Source organism: Electrophorus electricus, chromosome 4 (assembly GCF_041902795.1).
Source record: "Electrophorus electricus isolate QZ-2024a chromosome 4, ASM4190279v1, whole genome shotgun sequence".
NCBI classification, from domain to species: domain Eukaryota; kingdom Metazoa; phylum Chordata; class Actinopteri; order Gymnotiformes; family Gymnotidae; genus Electrophorus; species Electrophorus electricus.
The window spans coordinates 9,046,498-9,062,994 of NC_137500.1; the positions used below are offsets into that span (position 1 = coordinate 9,046,498).

At 40.1% G+C, this 16,497-nt stretch overlaps 1 protein-coding gene across 21 annotated transcripts in view; it reads right to left on the minus strand.

The window, feature by feature from the left end:
- nrcamb (neuronal cell adhesion molecule b) overlaps window positions 1-16,497 on the minus strand; it is a 70,198-nt gene that overhangs the window by 36,148 nt on the left and 17,553 nt on the right. Inside the window, exons 1-2 of one of the 21 annotated variants that reach the window (XM_035535253.2) lie at window positions 7,202-7,355; window positions 5,749-5,804 (exon numbers count right to left, since the gene is read on the minus strand). The exons of 17 other annotated variants lie outside the window; for them this stretch is intronic. The gene's annotated coding sequence lies outside the window, so the exon portion shown is untranslated. Of the gene's footprint in view, window positions 1-5,686; window positions 5,704-5,748; window positions 5,805-7,201; window positions 7,357-16,497 lie in introns of those variants that run through there. 3 more of the 21 variants (XM_035535250.2, XM_035535256.2, XM_081712200.1) reach the window with 3 other exon arrangements.

Consider the following 16,497-nt stretch of genomic DNA (forward strand, 5'->3'; position numbering starts at 1 on the left):
CCATAGTGCATTCTGGTGCCATCTCTTCCCCAGGTAAGCAATGCACATGCACGCAGCCATCCCAATGATTTCAATGAAAACATGATTCATCGGACCAGCCCACCTTCTTCCATTGTTCCATGGTCCAGTTCTGATGCTCACATGCCCATTGTAGGCACTTTCAGCAGTGGACTGGGTTCATGAGCACTCATGGGCATCAATGAGTCTTGGGTACCCACAGCCCTGTTGCCAATTCACCGGTTGTCCTTCTTTGGATCACTTTTGGTAGGTACTACCTGGAACACCCCAAAAAATCTGCCATTTTGGAGATACTCTGACACAGATGTCTGGCCTTCACAAATTGGCCTGTGTCACACATCCCTATGCTTGCCCATTTTTCCTGCTTTTAACAGATTATCTTCAAGAATTGATTGTTCCCTTAATATATAATAAATGGCATAATATATTCCACCTCTTGACAGGTGCCATTGTAACAAGATAATCAATATTATTCATGTCGTCTGTATATTGTTTTAATGTTATGGCTGATCAGTGTATGTATCCATGTATCAGCAGAATCACACTTTAGACTCTATTCATCAGTCACACTAAGCATATCATTGCACTCCTACAGCATATGCCAGAATGCATTCAACTGCATCTATCTACTACCAGCTTCTTTACATAAGGTTCTGCTTCATTATCCGACATCCCAACCAACACAACAATGCAACTGTCAGCACTTTCAGCACCAATACATTAAACTGGATTTTGTCAGTATGAGAATAAAGACTGAGATGCACTTTCATTGAATTACTCTGCTTCCTCATTCTTCTGCCATCTCAACAGTCTTCTGGTCCCACCTGTTCGCCTCAAAAGGTTGCACCGGAGGTGGTCAGCATGCTGCCTCGAACCCTACTCCCACTTAAGGCGAACAGTATCCCAGTGCCAAGAAACGTAATCAAAGGAAGTTCAGACCTTGGAAACCCCTCTATTGTGTATAAGGGCTCTCCTCTACACAGGGCACTGCTATATGCAGTGGAAGGTGGGGTTCCTTCATTAGACCTCTCCCTATTTCTGCCCTGCCTCTATTGTGCCTGCCATGCACAAATCAGAGGGGAAGAAAAGACAGACTGAGCAAGTGAGAAAGAGCATGTAAGAGAATATGTGGGAGAGAGAGGCAGACAGAAAGAGACAGAAAGAGCGATCAAGTGGGACTTACTTTTGGTGTGTCCTTAATGTTCTGTTTTAATTTCTAAAAAAAAGGCACATAGTATTTCCTACTATAAATATGATAAAACACACATCACAACTGCTATAGGAGAACGGAGCAGATGCACTTAAACTGGGACGCACTTGCAAACTCATATTCAGTTACCTCGTCGGTTAGCAGCTTGTATCACAGTGTTTGTCATGAAATAATCAAATATCCAGTCAGATGATTAGAAAGGATCATGGCACAGGGCAACTCTAGCTACTCCTTAAGACCATTCACATCCTGCAGGTGATTACCAATTCTGTCCCCACCACTGATTTAAAAATGGACTGGCCATCCAATTTCAAACCTCAGGTCAACAAACAATACCTCTTTCAGACTGTGAGAAAATCCAATTGTGCTTTCTGCAGTCCATGGGTGTGAGGGACAATGAGCTAAGCTCCCAGTGGCACCACCTAATCAAACATATAGGATTACCAATGCAATTAATGAGAAGTCTTCCGCCAGCCAAAGCAAGACTACCAAACCACTTTAATGATTTGGGTGAGTGTATGAGAAAAGTGAAAACAATGCTGACTGGGAGGGTTAAGTAATGTTAGAAGGAGTTATTTGACTCATATTGTCATCTAATTACAATCCATCATTGTAACTTTGGAAAGCTCTTGCAACATCAAAATATTTCTTAAGGAGCACTTCAGTTTAAAAGAGTAAAGCGCACATGTGCCAGCAGCAGGGAGGGAGCAAGGCGGCAGTTGAGGAGGGTGTTTATTCTCCATAATACAATGACGAATGAGAGGGCACAGCAACGAGCAGGAAAACCCAGGAAACAAAAAAAAAAAAAGAAGTTCATTGAAGACTACTTTCTTTCTCTGGGTTGCTACCTCTTTATTTTCTCTTAGTTTCTCTGCATACGGACAGTAAGTCTCAGTACTGTAATATATATGTTCTCTGCATTCGGACAGTAATACTCAGTACGGTAATATATATGTACTTTGCATGCAGACATTAATACTGTATACTCAGTACTGTAATTCTTGTATGGATTTTTTCCCTCTTTCCAATCATCAAACAATACATGCACGCATCTGTATGCACTCAGTCAATATAATGTAGCATAGCTTACTGTACTACAGGACAATGTAAATCTTTTCTGAAACAGACTGTTTATTTGAAAATATAACATGAAAATAAAAATAAAATAAAAAGTAACAAAACAATACTGTGTGATCATATAGTAAAGTTTTCTCATTCTTAAGGACTTATAAAACAGTATTCAATTCAAGGGTTTTTAAAGCTAGTGCAGCACAGTGTTAAAGACATGGAGCCCCCTTTTATTCTGTCATTAGCTAGATAGGTCAGAACACTGGTGAAACTGCCAGAATACGGTAAGCAGGAGGTACAAAAAGTACAAAATCATTATATTAAAAATTGATAATTATCAAAACCACATACTGCATAGTATTATAATTTTTGGTTGAATTCACATTATTCAGGTTATTTTCAACTGTATTACAGTCACTTTCAATGAACTTAGAAGCCTAAAACCAGTCATTTATAACTTTTCTGAATATCAAAAATATAATTTCTTCAAAAGGAAATAAAACCTCATATAGCATCAGCTAGTTAACTCTTTTGCAGTGAATTCTGAGATTCAGCTAAAATGTGCAGTCCTCTGGAATAGCACACCAGTATTCATATGCAAAATTCCTCCATGCCACCTATAGAGAGTATCATTCATGATGCACTGAGTAATCACGCATTGCAGTTGTACAAATAACTTTATGGACTTTCAGCAAAGCATATACCTTTTGGTCTTTGATGTAGTAGATCTCATTAATGTTAAAGAACAGACAACACATTAAAGAGGCACTGCTGTCACAAATTCATATATTTGTTGTCAGACAGTGTTACTTTCTGTCTCTTTAATGTCTTACGTTCTAAGTCAAAGCAAGTGGAGAGTTTGAGAAGTGCACATTCGAGTTTCCCAACATAAAGCTGAAGTCCACCATCCCCTGACCATAAGGCTCTGTTTGTGTCCACTGGTCAGTTCAGTGACCCTGTCTAATGTGTGTCCTCTATCAGCCAATGAACTGTTCACTTGGCTATAAGGGATAATGGACACATCAATGACTGGGGCTTCAGAGGCTGTCCAGGGGGCATTGACTCATGCTCTGTAAGCTCATGTGCCTTTTTCATGGGATAATGTTTGCAGGACCACTCACAGACTCTTTATATGTTAAATTCTTAATAAGTAATCATGAAATACATGAAAGTTTATTATTCTATTGATGTTTTAAAAAAGATAATCAAAACGTCATTCAGTGAGATTTCCATTGAAGAACATGGCAATAATGGACAAATGAACAATTGCCACTTCAGACTACCATGCTTAGAACAGTACACAGAATGCTACTGAATTTAAAATGTTACTGGATTATCTTTAGCTAAGCAAAAAGGCTCAAAGAGAAAAGTCAACACAATTTTCATGAGCTTTCAGCAACAAGCCTCAATGATGGCCTGAAAGGTAGAGGGCTGATTTAAGAGCACTGGCAGGGACTAGAATCAAGGCACAAAGCTGCAGCAGGTCTGATGTTCCCCACAGGCAACAGTCGGTAATCCATCCAACTTTCTACATTAAAGAGGTCACCACCAGCATGACAGATTTGTGTTTTTGCCACTGGAGAAACTGTATGAACTGTTCATGGAAGGAACAAGGTCATCTCAAATCTATGGCAAAGTGTATCGACTTTGCTGATATTATAAACAGGATATGCTAATTACATGGGCAGCAGGTTCTACAGGAGGTATACAGTAGACACAGGGCATCAGACAAATAATTTTCTTTTCTTATATCCACGGTCTAAATTGCAGTATCATTACATTAGCTTGCAGAAGACAGTTTCCTAAGAGTAAAGTAAATAAAAGCAGGATGGTGGCTTTGACATCTGAGTGTACATCAATAATTTAGTGCACCTCTGACTGGACAGTTTTACCAGTGAAAATCACCTGAATGGAAATTAAGCCCAGTTTCTGTCATCTTGTGACTTTCTTAAACTGCATTTTATTTCTTTCATTTCTGTTTAATCACCCCTGTTCTAAAACTGGCTTTTATTATGAATGAATGCTGCACTGCTCTGACAGTGATATTAAAGTTCAGTATCTTTTTTACTCTCTCTTTCTTCCCCTTTTCTGCCTCTGCAGAGCAGGAATTCTATGGCTACTCCATGATGCCCCTGTATGTAGCTCTATTTAAGGCCCTTCACTGACAGACACTAACTGAAGAAGACATGTGGCTGCCTCTTGATGGCCTCTGTCCACACCATCTGCTGCTAAGGGTTTTCATATCTACATGGTCTAGCTGATCCCAGGTCTGCTCGTTTATCACACTGGCTTTTCACCTGTAGTGCAGACCTGCCTCTTCACCCTTTGACATTAATCCACTCATCATGCATTGTGTTCTTATAAGATGTATATGCACACAGTTCGGAAAATAGAAAACTATGGAATGTAGCTAACTGCTGCTTTTCTAATGAGGAGTAAATACTTTTTCAAGTGCTTCAACTTCAATGATACCTGTGCTCAGTTTCTTCACCATCCATACATGATCATAGCATATCAACCACAGCCAGCTGAATGCTTATGGAAAATGTACAGTCAACTAAAGAAAAAAAAGGTTTATGGATTTCAGCATTTCAAGCCACTTTCCAATTCAGCTAAGTGTCAGACATTCTTAGTAAGGTTTATTTGTTTTTGCACTTCCAGTCAGCATTATTATTAAATGTAAGAAATGTCCTTATCTGAGTCTATTCAGTAGCACCATTGCTGATTTAGATGCTAAGTAGTTGTGCATATTGATTACATTTGTCACAACTTCTTTAGAGTAAACATCCCTCACTGGCTGTTCTTAACAATTCACACAAAATAACACAATTGAAAGCATCCAATAAAAATAGAAGCATTGCTTAAGAGAGACTTTCAGAAAGTCTTACTAACCAAGCTTTCATGCCTGATTCAGTTCAAACTCTGAACTCTGATTCAGATTTTCACTACTACTTAAGTCTGTCACACAAGCACACATTACACTGACAGCTCATGCTCACTGATTACAGCTGGACAGTATTATTGACTTAAAAAACATCCAGAGCAGGACAATCACTATCCAGTGGCCACAAGACAGATCAAACAGAAGACTTCAGCAAAGCTAGTGAATATAGTTTATTAAGTAATCAGTGGTAGCAGAACCACAATACCATCCTATGCAGTATTCAGTATCTATGGCAGTAACACTTGCAGTCTACCATGATTATAAATGGTAAGTCTTGCCTACTTCTTCCATCCATGCATACATAAACAGCCATACAGTAGGTCCATTCAGAACCTCAGATAAGAATCTTATTTGTTCTTGCCAAGTATGAGATGACAAGATGTCTCAAACCCTTCAAATATTCAAGATATTTTCCAAAGTGTCTACGTCATAGAAATGATCCTCACGCATTATGCAAGCAAACATCAGAGCATCAGAGCACTGGATAGGATGCCAAGCCAGAGCTCACCAAAGTCCTGACTCCTACTCAGTCCAAGGCAGACACACCCTAGATGATCCCAACACCTGAAACAAGAAAAGAAGAACTTCTGAACAAACATCAGCCTTACTGACGTTTATACTTCCGACAGGCTGGTGGTCACTGTATGAAACAGAAGTGACAGTATGAAAGTCAAATGCGCTGATCCAGGCCAGACACCAGTAGGGAGTGGGTGAACAGCAGGGACTGATTCACTCCCTCCAGCTCTCTGCTGTCCTTTAGGTAAATGTGGGAAAGATCGCAGTGCCCTGACTCAGTGCATGTAGTCCAAAGAATAGCATCTCCTTACCATAGAAGACACCCAGAGCAGTATGGAAGATGACTAAACAGTTCAACCCTATCTAAATCCATCACCTACAGGAAGCATCCTGTAGGGTTAAGGCAAGAATGAGGGATTGGCAAAATTCTTGAATGAGAAACCCCCCCCCCCCCCAATATATTAAAAGCAGAGTCAGGTTTTTCAGAATGAGTAGCAGCCCAATGCTACATTTTCTAAAGCAAGGGCATGTTATATTCATAAAAAGGTTCATCAACTGCCAGTCAGTAACACACAGAAATGTATTAATAATGAAAAATAATTAAAGATGTGTCTGATCATTCTGAACAGAACAATGCACATCACACACAACACAACTTTAACCTGATCAATTAAGAGAAAACCCTATTTAGGGCTATATCGTTAACTTTTTTGAAAAGCAATTAAGTAGCAGGTGGAAATGTAAATGAAGTCTAAAGCAGCAGATTGCCTGCTATGCCTTTCCCTCACACCTCCTCTCCCCAGGTGGTTAAGACTGACAGCTGCTCTGAACTGTAGCCTTTAAGCCCTCTTTAAGCCTCGTGTCTCTAGCATGCTCATCAGGCTGGGACTTCAGATCAGCCAGGCTTTCCAAAGCCATGAAAACCCTCTTCTAACAGTACTGTGTCCCTGAAGTTGAAGACTATAACATTTAATAATAATTAATCTCGTACATATCATATTACGTGAAATGAGTCAAAAATGAGCGATACGATATAGCTGTGTATTATATAACCTGTCCCAAAACAGAACAAAAAAGAAGTAACGAGACCAAATCCTTTACGGTAATTTTAGACTAATAAATAATAACTTGGACGGTACTGCCTCGCATACAGTTCTCATAAAGGAATGTTAAAAAAATAAAATAAAATGTGATCTTGCAAGTAGCACGTCAGCTCATTAGTGTTGTATTAATATTAGTGCATATTCAGAAAGTCTCATAAAATCCTGTTATTCTGTTCTCTTTTAAAGAACGCTCTCTTTGACACGGTCAGAACGCAACTTATTCCTCGTCGAAACGATGCTGTGGTGTGTCAAAATACAACCTCTGAAAGCATGAAACATAATCTAACAGAAAGGCTGTACTATATAGCTGTTTCCTTTTTCAGCACGGTGACATTAACCTACCTCAAAGTCTTTTCAGCAGTCGCAACGATTAACGCAACATATTCCAGTAACGGGCTAGTTCTCGTCGTACAGAGCTGCCGCTCTACACCGTACACGCGTGTGCGAGAGAGAGTTTCGCGTACACTCTCAGGCCGTGCGACAAACTCCTAGCCTCCCTTCTCCGCGCTCTAACAGCGGGATTAAAACAATCTTTTGTTTTGGCACAATGGGGGTTAAACATTTCCTGGTATCATGTAAATGCCAACGGAATCTTCAGTTTGTCCAAAGTTTTATGCGACAAATTTGCTTCTATTATACAGCAACGTATTTACAAATTTAGATTTGGATATTTACACATTTACTCTCCCCATACTGTCATTTTTCAAAAACACCGAGTTCTTAATTTTTGGTTCCCAGAAAATTAGGAAGTAGTGGACCACAAAAATAACAAAAAAAAAAAGGAGCTACATGAAACTTTAGAGGAATGTTTGGGTTTTCTGATGAACAATTTTAGTAAGTGTGATTGTTTTTAATTCATAAAAGTGCAACTCCAATAATAGTTGCAGGTACATGTAACTAGTAGCAAATACAAAAAAAAAAAAGGTCTATTTACTTACAACCAGTGGCCAACCCACTACCACACTGTCTGATGTAGAAGGCAAGAGAAAGTCAATAACAGCACCCAGATAATAAGGAAATGACATGATTAAGACTAGAATACAGATTTCTGTTCTCATCAGGATTTGCCACCATAGTGAGACCCAGCCTTTATTAGAACACTCATCAGATGTTACAGCGAATCCATTCCTGTACATGAAGTGGATGGGAAGACGTTTGCTGCCATGTTTATTGCCAGCTCCTCTCTGCTATTATTGCTGCCATTAAGAGGTCTGTTTTGAAAAAGCCTTTTGACGTACCTTAGCTATGGTTGCAGGGAGCAACAATGGAGGGCGAGCTCCCTTTGAAAGTGTCTCTGTTCTCCCCACTTGGCCCAGGAAAATACAACCCTTTACAAGAGTGCAGAAACCTGAAACATAATCCCATTCAAAGCGAATTGTCCATCACCTAGGACAATGAGTGGAGCTCTAAACAACCAGATTCCGGAACCTTGTTTTTCACAACTTACTATTGGTCCCCCCCCCCACTTTCATTTTCCAGTCTAGGTCTGGTACAGCATTATTGAACCAGCAGGCAGATTGGCTTTGGGTTCATACTTCCTCACACTTGTCTATAGATAATCTTCCTCCTTGTGTATGAAACACTGATCTCAGTATAGATTTCTCAGTATAGAAACCTGTATAGAGGGGCAAAATGCCAGTATACTGCATTACATACATCTATACAGATGTAAACAATCACTGCTGTGACAACTAAGCCAACAAGGCTAAACTAACAGCTTTCTGTGCCTCATTATTGTTCAGTGGTAAGATTTGTCAGATTCTACTTCAGTGGTTCGAAACTGATGGAGCGAGCATTGTGGACAATTATCCACACAAAACAAACAAACTGAATTAGATCATAATGATCCCAGCGATAATCTTCAGCTTACATCATGCCTCATTAAACATTAGACAGCTCTTTATATGAGGAAACATTTCTTCTGCAAAAGCACTGAAAGCATTTCTGATGTGCCTGACAGCGGTGCTGGGCAAATGATTGATAGCACATGAGGTATGGATGCAGTACCAAGCAGCCTAGCTTGCAGAGAGAGCTGGGGTGATCAGGCAGGTCTGAGGGTCTAACTCTGGCTAAGGGGAAGTTGAGCTTCAGGCATCCTGTACTCTAACTCCACCTACTTAGAAAGGCACAAGGCCAGACACCACACAGTGACACACAAGCAGAGTGTGTTTGAAGGGGGGGACTGTGTGCAACTGTGCATTGAACTAGATGGCATGCCTTGTGTGTATTCATGAAAGTGATGCATACTTTCTAGTGTGTGTGTGTGTGTGTGTGTGTGTGTGTGTGTGTGTGTGTGTGTGTGTGTGTGTGTGGCCGTGTCCTCTCCATTTTTTCTGTCAGAGGCGCGGCTCCTATGGTGGGTCCCTATTCAGCTTCATGAATGGACCTGGTTTCTGATTGGTTGAGGGACAGAACAAGAGTTTCAATGCTCTCAAGTGTGTTCAAGTGGCCTATGGATGGGGCCATAACTCTCACAAGCTTTACTTTCAGCCCTCAGCACATAAAAAAGCAGCTCTGCTCCCGACACCACAAATTGCTGTTTTTCTGTTGTCTAGTTGTCACGGCATATAAACAACTTGTGGTTTGTGCAAACAAAGCTAATATCCATTTAGAGGCCATTGCTCATAGTTCTCCTCGGGAAATAACCAGATGTCTGCTCAGAAGCAGAAATCTATTAGTTTCGGTGGATGCCTTTTAATGAAGTTTGTAAGTAAACATGTCTGTTTATTTCAAGTTTGTTTATTAATGGGCAGTGATAGTTACACCTGTACTAATACACCACCACTTAACCAACTATTACACCACACAATTATATCCTACATGGCTTCAGTTTGCTAATGCTATTACATTTGACTGCAAGTTCCATAATGTAGGTTAATTTGAGAGGGACTTAGGGAGTTAATATCAATATTCCCCTTTCCATCAGGATTATGTATCAAACATGTTATAATGCACTGGAATGCCCTTTAGGCCAGAGGAAAGTCATATAAAATGCATATTTTAATACAGTTCTCATAACAGATGACCTAACACAAAAATCCAGTAGAATAGGGCAGTTCTAAAAAAGACATTTAAATGAATTACTACTACAATCTTAAAGAAAGAACATGGAAGGTCAACCAAGTCCCTATTTAACTTTGAAATCTAAATGCTAGCTTTTACTCACCCTCTTGTCTCTTTGCTTCACTAACACACATAGATGTGCATGCACACACACAAAGAACAGGTTCAAACTGGTTTCCATGGCTATGAGTAGGCCATTTACCAAATCTGAGCCATTAAAGCAAAGTGAGAGAGAGAGAAAGAGAGAGAGAGAGAGAGAGAGAGAGAGAGAGAGAGAGAGAGAGAGTGTCTGTGTCTTTGGAGTCTACCACCCACAGCATATTGTTTCCAGCGTTAAGAGCTTGAGCCCGGCTGCATTGTATTTCACCCTAAACTTAAAGAGAAAGTGCTAAAAATATGCCAAACGTGCTATATTTATTTTCCTTTAATAGATGCATGACCGTTAACATGAAAAAATGTATAATAGCCCTACATATCTCACTTAAATATTAAGACATCCACATGTGACTATGCACGTCATATGCACATCAGTGCATAGGTAGGGTCTATGACTTTCATGTAGGTAGAAAACAAACAGCCCAATGTCACAGAATCTCTGTGCCATGCCAGAAAATGTCAGATGTGTATTCAGATGGTAATGCCACAGGAAACTTGAATGGCATGAGGAGCCTCTTCAGGGGCCAAGTCACATTCTTTGATCCATCTCTGGCACACAGGGAGAATCATATTCTCAGATAATTTATGTGGTAAATGGGAAATAGGGCACCAAAGAGGATTAATATTCTGGGCTATCTGTGCCATTACTCTGTTCCACTGTGTTTGATTCCATTTATAGCCTTTTCACTTCATCAGAATGATGACAGCAGAAACTCGTACTGCCTTAATTAGTCTGCTGTTCTTTACTAGGGTCATTCACTTCCTAGCCTCAAATATGGACTCAGATCACCAAACTGACACCCCTAGGATGGGTAAAAGTCTTATAACTACACAGGTGACGCTGTATCATGCTGAGATTAATGGATGGTAACATAGAGTAGCACTTAAAGATTTTTACACTAATGAATGTGTTAACTTCACATTGTAAATGCTGGACTCAAATCATCTCAAGAAATCATGATGAAGTTCTAGAAATCAGTAGATACATGCTGAATGCTGCACCTGTGATGCAACTCAGTTGACATTTTTAAACAAATATTCCTCTGGACAGCAAGGCAAGCACTCATTTATGCATGTACATGAATTGAATGACACCGATTACTGCACACAGAATGAACTTTATTGGATGTACGTGACAATGCAAGTACATTGCACAGTTCTTCACAGCCATGAAAGGCCTGGTTGACAACAGCTGATTTAATGAGTTTCACTGCTGTGATCACTGCTCTCATTTAGGTCAAACTGCTCTCTGGTTCTCAATGCCAGGTCATAGCACTCAAGCAAACAGACACAAATGTCATCTAATAAACAGGAGAAAAAAGTTAGCACTGTTTCTGCTGCCATGTCTACAAGTGAATATGAATAACACAGGTATGCACGCACATACACAAAAATGCAATCACACAGTGATCAAACAATAAAGGGGAAAAACATGAAGTTGGGGCTTTAATCTTTAGGTAGCATTTCCCCATGGAGATATAAACCAAATGCAGGTGCACTGGCCCACAACACATGTACAAATGTAGACGGTATGCATTCTTTATTGTTGGTGACCCACTCCTGACAGCCAAGATGTTCCTAGCACATTTTTACCATTAGGGCAGCAGGGGCGCAGTATGGCAGCTCTGTGAAAGATAGGACAGTATACCAGCCAGCGATCTTGTGGTAGAGGAGTGTTAATCATTAAGAACCGACTTACATTCCCGCTGCATCAAATATAACACAAGTATGAGGGCAAGTGTAGTTTTGTATTTGTGAACCATGGCCTTTGAGCTCTCTCTCCCTCTCTGTCTTTCTCTCCCTCACCCTACCCCACCCCACTCCCACACACACACATACACACACCCTTCCCTCAAGCTCTGTCAGATAGTGTAGCTCCACAAATCTGTGAACCTTTCATTAGTAAATATCCCATGAGACCCAGTCACTCATGCAGCTCCTCCACACTATGCAAGGCCGCTGAACTGTCCACAGGGGTGAGACAGCTAAGTCTGTCCCCCGGAGAATATGTGGCTGGAACACAATGTCATAAAGGCTCTGTGCAAATCATCAGTCCAGAAAATTGCTTGCACACACGTATGCATAAAGCCATGCACGTAAGCACACACAACACACACATGCACACACTGAACAAAAAGTGCACCTGTAGACACACCCCAAGCCTCGTTTATTTCTGCCCTCTCAGTCGCTCATTTTCTCTGAGATCAAGGTCTGCTGCATCACACCCACACTCTCCATTATCCCTGCTAACCTGTGAGATCCTGTACTGGCTGCACAAGCAGCTGAACTTCCACTGTTACAGTACCATAGCCACTCACAAAGGCCTAGGAGACCTTATATTCACTTACATCTCCACACACAATGTGTGGATGTGTGTGAGACAGAAAGAAAGAACGAGTGACAGAGAGAGAGAGATACAGTGTGTGTGTGTGTGTGTATGTCTGTGTGCGCATGCATTGGTGTAGCTTAAAAGTCTGGGGCCCCACTGCAAGAGGCAAGGTTGAGGGTCTTTTTTATTTGTATTATTTTTAATTTACAATCACCTCCCCATAGTTCCAGTACCCCCACCCCCCCTGCACTGCAAGCGCTGTACATCCCTACACCACTGTGTGTGTAGCATCTTTGTTACAAAGGCATATATCTTTCTAGAGCACACTCTCTTTCACACACACACTGCACATTCTACAACAAGGTCAGGAGTTCAGCTCTCATGCCACCTGTTCCTTGGCAGCCCCCATGGCAATAGTACTTTGAGCCAAGATGTGACATGTGAAGACATAGTTAACTAGCAATGTTGCATCATCTGCCTGACTGTGAGTAAAATGCTAAAAAAAAAAAGCCATAGATGTACAGTCATTAGGGGGTCACCTTGCTATCTATTGCTCCTGATTGCTTTATTTTTTGTCTTGTAAAGTGTTCTAAATGAATGTATTATTTATATTCTAATATATTAGATTTATAATATATTCTTAATATCATTTTTTCAGTCCCAAAGATCATAACCTAATGTTCACAATTATTTACTAAGAGAAAAATATCTGATGTATTTTACAGTATGTGTTTTATCCTAACTTAGTTTTCTTACAGATGGACTTTTCATTGCCTGTGATGTGTAGACTGGAAAAAAGTCTATGTCCCATGATAACTTATGAGTTGTGTTAACTGATGCATCAAGGGAGGTGTTATAAACTTGTAGGGTGAAAAACAGTGAATTACCAGTTGTGTTAAAGAGGCATTATAAAAAGGCAAGGAGAAGTGAATCAGATGAAAAATGTGACCAGCTGTCTCTGGTCCTGTTCACTAGCAGATAGTGGGTTCAAGGTAACTTACTGCACTGAGAGTGAGAGGGAACCTCTTATTCTCTAATGGGTTTGCCAGCTGGCTATCTGTGATCAGGTAATTAGATCATAACCTATGGCAGGCTATCCAGAGCTCTTGACCTGTATCTGCTCAACTCAGTTGTCAGAGGCCTGTTGGTAGCTTCAGAAGTTAAAAGTTAATGTCCCACTGCACTTTAAGAAAAAAACAGAGCCGTGCAGTTTCCCTGAGATTCCAGGTGACAGCACACAGACATTATGCTGGTACCACCCACACATAGCAGCATGACACACGGCTAGCCGTGCTGCAGGGTGCTCAGGCAGGCAAAACTGTGCACAGTACACTGGTCTGGACTGTTTGTGTGGGTGGGTGAGTGGGTGAATGTGCGTGCGCATGCATGCTGTGAGAGTGGAAGCAGGCTCTGTGACATTTAATTATTGATTAAGGAAGTGTTCTGCTCATCCAGACAGATGTGCTGCTGTCCCACTCTCCTGTTAGACTGAGCTAAAATGCATTTATAATTTATTCCTTCTCATTACTACCTTGACAATGACAAATAAAGGACAAATCTGGAAAAAAAAGAGGTTGAAAAAGGAAAGCAACTGGCCAAATCTTCATATGATCACACTGATTTCACTGATCTCTTCTGAATGATGAAAGGTGATGCCATAAATAAAACGTGATGCTGTATCGTATACCATGTCTGCTGAGTTCAAGGTTCTTTGCTGAGAAATGGCTATGAAGCAGCAATGTTGAACACCAACAAGCAGCGTTAATAGCCAAATTCCCAAACAGCTAACTATAGTAAGCTCCCCTTGTCTGATTCTCTTGCAAAACAGTAGTGCTGCTATAGAGTGGTAGATCCTGGAGCCCAGCACAGTGAGAGTAGTGTGACATAAACTATTTTTAGAACTGTCAAAATGATTCCTCCTTAGTTGTTATTTATCCATTTTGAGAAGCCTGGAACAAGATATCTGATAGCTTGTCAATGCCTTTACCCTCATTGTTAATTGTGGAGAAAGGAGAGGCATTTTCTGAGGCACGAAGAACTGTAGAAAGATTGATGTCAGTTGGCTACTGCTGGGTACAACAGACACTCTTGGCTGCAAGAGTCACTGTGTTTTTATTGCTCATGCGCTGAACTGCATAAATGGAATTCTGAATTTAATAAATATTTATTTCAAGAATGCTTGTTTGTGTAAGCAAGGGATTCCCAAAATTAGCTAATGACAATGCAAGTTGTTAATATAAATGCAAAGTGTAGAATAAAGGCAGTAAAGGAAGTACTCTTGCATTATGATGCATGTCTCTTTTCAATGGAAAGGAAATTTCTTCCCCAGCATAGTAATTTTCAACATTTTACTGCTGTGTGCTGAATAAAAATCACTCCCCCTAGAACAATGGGACTCTACTCACAGTGTTCACACCATCCTTTCACTTTCAGAGTGAGAAAGTGCATTCTACCCATCAAACTCCCATTGAGCTAGTGGACAGTATGCAATTTCTCTGAAAATGTATGTAGCTGAACAGATTTATGTTCTTTTTGTACTGAAAACTGCTAACAAATTGAATATCTACAACAAATGATTAATTGTACAATGTTACAACATCTTAAAGGAGCATGAAGTGTTAAAATAGCATTATATTTCTCTTAATAAATATTATTGGATTCAATACCACTAGACATGCAAATACATATCAATACATACTGCTTATTAGCATCCAGGCTTCAGGATCTTACACCTACAGTAGCATTTCTGTAAAAAAACAAAACAAAACTACATATTTTTTAGACTCACATTCCATAAAAAACTGATTTATGCAGAACTATTATGAATGTTATGAATGAATATGCCTAATAGCACTGATGTGAAAAAATAAAAATGCCTAGATTCATCAAGTCTAATGAGTCAACACATCATGCAGGAAGGCTTCTCTCGTTCTCTTAATATAAACGCTCTCCAGCTGGATGGTTTAGAAGACAAGAGCACTTTCAAATCGCTCTTTCATCAGGCCCAAATACACAGTGGTAGAGTCTCGCTGGTATGAGAGCCATGTGCTCATTGGTGCACAGCTCTCAGCTCTCTCTACTCCCTTCTCCACCCTCCAGAGAGAAAACTGAAAAGACAACCTGCATCTCTGTTCCAAGACCTTCATTTATAAGCCAAAAATAGCCAATTCCTAGATGAATCAGGTATTGCAAATAAATCACACTGAGGTTTGGAGTTAAAGGTGAGAAGAGTTTGAGTAAGAGAACCAATAGGATCTGTTTACTTGATTGATCTTGAAAAACACAATGACGTTTAGTTCAAGTTATATACTCAAACAAATAAACACACTGAAAGCTTATGTGCTAAGTTATCCAAATACATAGGCATTTTACATATTGCTCAATACAAATACCCAAACACTAATTTGGAGAATATGGATAAATCATGTCTTTGTAGGACCTTATGAAGTGCAAGCTCCTTAAATGGCCATCTCATCTATCTTGTGGCATTATTAAGGCCAAGTCAGACATCAGGGAGGAGCTTCTGTGCCAGAATGAATGGGGAAGACTGACCCCACATCCTGTACCTGCTAAGAAAGTCAAAGTTGGAACGGTCCTGTTCAGTTAGACTGATTGGCTTACCACAACCAAGAGTCTTATGATCACCAGTTAAATGTTATTCAATTGAAGGGAATATAAGAAGAAAAGGAAATTATCTATTAAACATTAGGTTAATCCAATAAAATATCTGGAACAATGTTCTTGAACATTCTCAATTTAGGCTTGCCTCAAGACAAAGGAGGGTGATCACGAGAGACCCCATCCACCCATTTGTGTGATTGGTCAAAAATACATCTACAAGGGTTCTTGTGTCATGGCTTGTTTAACTTCCTTAAAACTTTCCTTTCTTTCGATAATTGTTTAGAACAAAACTACTAATTGGCCCCTTTGTATTTAAGTAAAGGTCAAGAAAAAAAATTTTGTCTGAGTATTTCACATAGTGGGGTTTACTTGAGTGCTTCCCTATACTACAGGCTTTTGTTAATGCCTGACATATCCTCTCCCAGCTGCCAGCTTTAAGCCTGAAGGAGCAGCTGCTCCTTTTCAAAAA